The 6,591-nt window shown below is 46.1% G+C and overlaps 1 protein-coding gene across 20 annotated transcripts in view; it reads left to right on the top strand.

Moving 5' to 3' along the window:
• Positions 1–590: 590 nt before the first annotated feature.
• Ptk2 (PTK2 protein tyrosine kinase 2) overlaps positions 591–6,591 on the top strand; it is a 218,719-nt gene continuing 212,718 nt past the window's right edge. For 11 of the 20 annotated variants that reach the window (XR_003951347.1, XM_006520434.3, XM_030248332.1 and 8 more), the window contains exon 1: positions 1,165–1,402. The gene's annotated coding sequence lies outside the window, so the exon portion shown is untranslated. Of the gene's footprint in view, positions 667–884; positions 1,403–6,591 lie in introns of those variants that run through there. The other 9 variants (NM_007982.2, NM_001358046.1, NM_001358045.1 and 6 more) reach the window with 6 other exon arrangements.

The raw sequence follows: 6,591 nt of genomic DNA, 5'->3' as shown, positions 1-6,591 counted from the left end.
TAAGAGCACTTGTCTTTGGAAAGGTCCTAGATTCTATTCCCACACCAACATGGTGGCTGGCTCACGACTATCTCTAATTTCAGAAGAGATCCAATACCCTCTTCTGACCTCCACGTGCACCAGGCATGTGTGTGATACCCATATATACATTCAAGGAAAACACACAAGTACAATAAAATAAATAAATCTGGGAGAGAAAAAAAAACCCCCAAACATAACCACCACTACTAGTTCAAATCCAAGTTTAATACACTTCATTAAAAAAAACAATAAAAAAGAAACACTAAAATATGGCAAAATCTCGACAACTCAAAGCGTTTTATTATACCTGAGTAAATTACAGCTCCCAGGTATGTAGTGGTTGGTGGTTCTGTGTTCACCTTTCACTGCCTGTCCTGCTTGCTCGTTGGCTTGTGGTCGAAGATCAAAATGACACCATTAAAAATGAAAGTTCCCCGCTTCTGGTTTCATTTCCTACCGCAAGGATGCCAGTGATTTTTTTCCTTTTTTTTTTTCAGAGATCACAAATCAGTCACCACTTCCTGCTTAAGACTCTCCGTAGGGTTGCTGCACAAAAACAAACTCAGGGAAACTAGGCACGGCTCGGAAGGACAGGGCCACCTGCTTGATTCAGGCAAAGGTGTCCCCCCAGTCTCACGTTTCGTGGTAAGTTCCGCGCTGGAACTGGCTCTTAAGCCAGCAGCCATCCACAGTGGCTCTCCCGTTCTGGCCCTCCTGTCCACCCAGTGTCCCCGAAAGGCTTCCCCAGTCTTAAGATCTACAGGGGCTGCGGGAAGGGGCTGGAATGTGAGTGGCCCCAGGCACTCCTAAACGATCTTTCGGACCGTCTTCAGAGATCCATTAAAATACTCTCTGTGCCTCAGTTTCCCCATCTACAGAAAGCCCATGAACCTCTATTGAAGCGGTGAAGCCTGGAGAAGATCAGGGCCGGCGTGTGTGCGGCTAAGGATCTCCTGTGACCGTGAGGGACCCAGGCCTAGTCCGCAGACCCTGGGGCGGCCACAGGGGCCACCTCGTCATCCCGGAACAGCGCTATCCGCGGACGACGCCACGCCCGCACAGCTGGGATACACTTTACTAGGAGCCGGGCGCGCCGGACTGCTCTGCGCAGGCGCGGTCCGCACTGCGCAGGCGTAGAGCTCTGCGCTGAGGTGAGGCATTGCGCGCCGCGAGGTGTGGGCGCGCGCTCCCCAGCCACGGCGCACGCGCGGGCCCGCGCCGACTCAGCACGGCCCGAGGGCGCGAGCCCGCCGTCACCGCTACCGCCGCCGGCCGGACCGCCGTGCGCCCGGCGTGCGCGTGGGAGAGAGCACGGCTGCCGGTGCCGGCGCCGCCCCGCTGCCTTCTATCTGCCTCAGCCTCGCGCGCCCAGTGGTGGCCGGTGAGTGCGGGGCTCGGGCCGCGGCCGCGGAGGCGCGGGCTCAGGGCGTTGGGCGGCGCGGGCCGCGGTGCGGGCTTCGGCGGACACGGCCCCCACCGCGCCCCGGCCTCGCTCCTCGTCAGGCCGGGCCCCGAGGGCTGAGGAGGCCGCGGGGCTGGGGCGCGAGAGGCCGCGGGGTCCGGGACGGCGGGGCGGGCGCGGCGGGGACCGGGAGGCCCGAAAGCCGAAAAACAAAAGAGGTGGCAGGCGGAGTGCTGAGCAGCCGCGGGGTGGCCGGCGCGGGGCTTCCAGTGCGACCGCACGAACCCCGGAGTCATTGTGCTGTCCAAGTTCCCTCCGCCCCGACCCAGCCCCGCCACGGCGCGCTGCCTGTCCCCGCCGGTCCTCGCCGGCTGCTTTTGTGGCACCGCTCGGAGGAGCGATCGTGTCTGTGTGCGCACTTGTGTCGTTTAATTGTAAGGTTTATTTTATTTTATTTTAATTTTTTTTTTGCGGAGAAATGCGCCGAGGAGAAAGTTGCTTTTTGAAAGCCATTTCAACAGTGTCTCATTCTTGCATAGTTAGACTGCAGCTGGGTGTTTGGCAGTGGGACCAAGATAATAGCAATACTGTAATGATTATGGGAACTGGTTGAAATAGGTTGGAGCTGAAGGCACTGCAAGAGTTTGCGGGTTCGTTTTAAATCTGACCAGCGCTGGCATTTCTACTTAGAATGGAAGCTTTATCATGGTTGTGGTAATGGGTTATTACTACTTGAAGTGAAATAGCAGCGCCTCACTGTGTGTGTGTGTATTTATAAACTGAGGAATGAAAAGTCTCCTTTCAAAGACAGGTCTCTGAACAGTGACCTGGGACAGAAGTATTGTGAATGCAGACATAAAAAGAGCTAGTTCATCTAACATTAGCATTCTCCGAATTTTTGTGGAGATACACTATAGATAATATTTCCACTCAGTGATACTGTTGAGTTTCGTGTAGTATTTAAACGTGAACTTTTTTTTTTTTTTCCTGGGTATGAAACACCAGGGCTTCCCACGCGGTTCGTGCTGGTCCACAAAGCCACGCCCCCAGTCCTAACAGGAAACTTTAAGGAACGTGGACATGGTTCCCAGTATTATTATGAATTTAGTTTTATATTTGTGGCTGTTGTAAGTGGGCCGATCCCTGGCCTCCTTTTAAGACACTTGAGCTTATTAAAAGGCTACAAGAGTACATTTTCCTGGAAAGGATCTTGTTAGGGACATTGCCATATAAGCTAACTTATACGTGATCTACAGGCAAAGGTGGCTTCTGTTTGGGAGGGACCCACAAGTCACAGCTTTTAGGACTGTGTGGCTCAGGAAGAGATGATGCCTGGACAGGTAAGTCCTTTTGGCTCAAAATCCATAGTGTGGGGCCAGGACAGCTTTGGCAAGCTCCCTAGAGTAGATGGGACCTACTGTGTTTGAGGCTGGCAGCCCACTAAACAAGGAAGTGTTGGGGGTGGAGTTCCAGCAGTAGCTGTGAAGGGTGGGAGGAGGCAGCACGGAGGAAGCGGGGTATGTGAAGTAGTTTGGAACTCTAATCCTGTTGTTGGAAATTACATAATCCCCCAGTCCTCAAAACCCTGTTCTGGAGCTGGTTAGATAACTCTTCTCCATAGGAATTGGGAGATCTAAAAGACATTTGTAGGCTGGGCAGTTAGCTCTTTGTGTGTTACGTGTGAAAGGCTCGGAGTTTGAGCAGTGGCACAGTCCTTCCCTCAGAATATAAAGAGGTGTTAACCCGAGTTGCTTTAAAGATGATTGAGCATGTAGAAGAAAGGATTTTATATTACACTGTATAATGCAATAAAACTAGTTTTGACATCATTGCCCTTTCTTGGGATGTTAATTTGAGTAAGAGAAGTAGGAACTTTGTTCACAGAAATTTTGAGTCGACTCGCCCCTTAGGTCTTAATTTTGAGAAAATAATTAAAAATGAATTACAAAAGATGTGGCTCAACATGTTCATATAGTGTGCAAATCTTTTTAGTTTGCATTAGACATTTTCGGTTTAGATGAATTTTTACCTGGGTCACTTCTTGTTTTAAATTCAGTCACATTAAAAGTTAATTTTTTTTCATTATTTGTGTGTGTGTATGATATGTGTGCAAGTTGGCGTGTACCTCAGTGCAAGTGTGGAGGTCAGAGCAACTTTGTGGAGTTGCTTCTTGCCTTCTACCAGAGGTTGAATTTAAGTTGCTGGGCTTATTACAGCCAAGTGCTATTTCCTGTGGTGCTATCTTACCAGCCTGTAGTTGTCGTCGTCGTCGTCATCATCATCATCATCATCATCATCATCGGATCATCATTGCTGGTGGTAGCAGCAGTGGTGGTGATGATAGTCACTACAATTGGAGAAGCATATAGGGAGTGTGGCTCAGTGGTAGCAAGTGTTCATGAAGCTCTGCGTTTGAGCCCTAGCACTGCAAAGATCAAAATAATCAGACAATTATGGTTTCTGTGGGCTTTGCTTTAAATCTTGGAGTCTACCACTTAGAATACATATTTTTGTTACCATTTCCTCTACTAAGATTCCTAAAATAATCAGCAATAAATTGTTATTGGAATCTTTTTCTGATACTTTTAGAATTACTTAAGTTCAAGAAATTTAAAAGGCTGGCAGTTAATGGCTGTGTTTTTTGTGTGTGTTGGTAGTGATAAATTCCAGGGACCTTAAGAGTACAGCTGTCAGCCTCCTCCCGGTCCCCTGAGACACACTGGTCTCACTAGACTACACTGAGAAGGTGTGTTTGACCACTGTCTCTGAACTGTATTAATAGTGGATATTTGAGCCTTTTTGGCTTTGTTCCTCTACATCATTTTGGCAAAAAGTTTATGACTTAAGGAAGAAAAGCAGCCTCATGTACAAGAAATGAAATTTATATATCTCAGTTTCTGGTACTAATTTCTAGGAATTATGATAGATCGTATTTAAAATCCCTTAAAGGCATTGCTGATTATAAAGCCTACTACCTATAATTCTTAAAGATTTTATCTTTACTGGGTTCTAGTATGGAAATATAATTCGGAGAATTCTGTATGATTCAGCGTTCAGTTTAAGTGGAGTTTAGTGGGTGCTGTTGTATCTAATCTGCAATCTTGGAACTGGGAAATAGAATTTGTGTGTGCTGCTGGAGCTGGAAGACAGCATTACTAGTGTTGACCAGAGTTTACGGACATGAAGATGTTTCCTTATCAGCCTTAAAATTAATTAAAGTAGTTCTATGTGGAACTTGCTGATGAATACTTCCCCTTGCTGGAAAGAAAATGACTGGAATCATCTTATAATAGGGGAGTGATCTTACCACTGGGCCCCTGTGAGTGTCACTGCCTTCTGGGGAAACCTGGGAGAGTTTCTCCTCCTTCCCAGCCTTGGATGGGGATTTTGCTTCAATGTTATTCCTATGAGAACTGTTGGCCTGCAGGTGCTGTAGCACCCCTAGTGTACACAGAAGACCTGCATGTTGAAGTTCAGAGTAACTTGTGGGGGTCACCTGGCTCATATTGGTAGCTCTGGAGGGGAAATGGCCACCCAGGGCCTGCAGGACTGGACAAAGCTTAACTGGTTTTCAGAATGTGAGTGATGGTACCTGGGAAGTTTAGATAAGTAGATTCTGTCTTGGCACTTTCAGAACCAGAGCTTCTGACTTAAACAGCACAATATAGACTAGCCATTGAGTGTATCAGAGTTTTGGTTATTTGGAGTCAGTTAAGAATTAGTTAAATACAGATATATAAGGGTGGAACAGTGCTTGATGGTGCTTACTTGTTTTAGTAGCTGACACAGCCTCGAGGGTTTCTGCGAGTGATTGTTCTTGGATTAATGTGTATAAGGGGAACAGTTTATGGAAAGCAAAGAGGCAAGGCATGAGCTTCCCTGTGTAGTAACTCCCAGAAATTTTCCTTCCTTCCTTCCTTCCTTCCTTTCTTTCTTTCTTTCTTTCTTTCTTTCTTTCTTTCTTTCTTTCTTTCTTTCTTTCTTTCTTTCTTTCTTGAGATAGGGTTTCTCTGTAGTCCTGGCTGTCCTGGAACTCACTCTGTAGACGAGGCTGGCCTCGAACTCAGAAATCTGCCTGCCTCTGCCTCCCAAGTGCTGGGATTAAAGGCGTGTGCCACCACCACCTGACTGGTTCCCAACATTCTCAATGTTAAAACTCTTTAAACAGTTCCTCATGTTGTGGTGACCCCTCACCCATAAAATTATTTTTTTGCTACTTTATAGCTATAATTTTGCTGTTATGAATCATAAATATTTGATATGTAGCATATCTTATATTTGACCTCCCATGATCATGACCCATAGGTTGAGAACCACTGGTATAAAGATTTCTGATGTGTGTTTATTTATTCTATGAATCTGGAATTTTCCATCATGTTTTAAAGACTTATTCTCAATTCCATTATTTGAGGCCACCGGACCAAAACCCAGCCTCAAAAGGACCTCAGAAGTTCTGCTTTGGGTTGTCTGTGTCTGGGGTTTCCTTTTTTTTTTTTTTTTTAATTTATTTATTTATGTAAGTACACTGTAACTGTCTTCAGATCTCATTATGGGTGGTTGTGAGTCACCATGTGGTTGCTGGGATGCTGGGATTTGAACTCAGGACCTCCGGAAGAGCAGTCAGTGCTTTTAACCGCTGGGCCATTTCACCAGCCCTGGGGTTTCCTTTTTGACACAGTTTTTGTTACAATTCCTATCATTGTGAATCTTGGACTCCACTGTGACTGTAGGCACTTACAGTTTCTGCTTTTACTTGACCAGAGTGCCATATGATCATCTTTGTGAACAGTTCTGTGTGTTCTATGTTATTAGAGGATTCAGTGTCTTCCAAGAGGACAGAAATACCCTTTTATTTCCCACTGCATTCCCAGTTTCTGTCACATAGTCTTTTTGAATGAGCAACTGGAAGAACCTAGGTGTATTAATTATTGTAGAATTGGGTCACTCAGGCTACTGGGATCAGAAAAAAAAATGCTTCTGTGCCATTTGACAGTTTTGAGTTTCTTTTTTCATAGAAATTGGTTTTTATAGGAATTAGTCTTACATATTAGGATTCAACTCAGGTTTGAGGGAAGCAGTTGTTCAAAGTGAGGCAAAATGAGTGGGATTTAGAAAGGATCCATGCTGAGAGTGTAGGTCAGTAGTAAATCACTTTCCTAGAGTGTGTA

Source organism: Mus musculus, chromosome 15, assembly GCF_000001635.26.
Source record: "Mus musculus strain C57BL/6J chromosome 15, GRCm38.p6 C57BL/6J".
Taxonomy (NCBI): Eukaryota; Metazoa; Chordata; class Mammalia; order Rodentia; family Muridae; genus Mus; species Mus musculus.
Note: the sequence above shows the minus strand (reverse complement) of the source record. Positions and strands in the feature narration are given on the sequence as shown.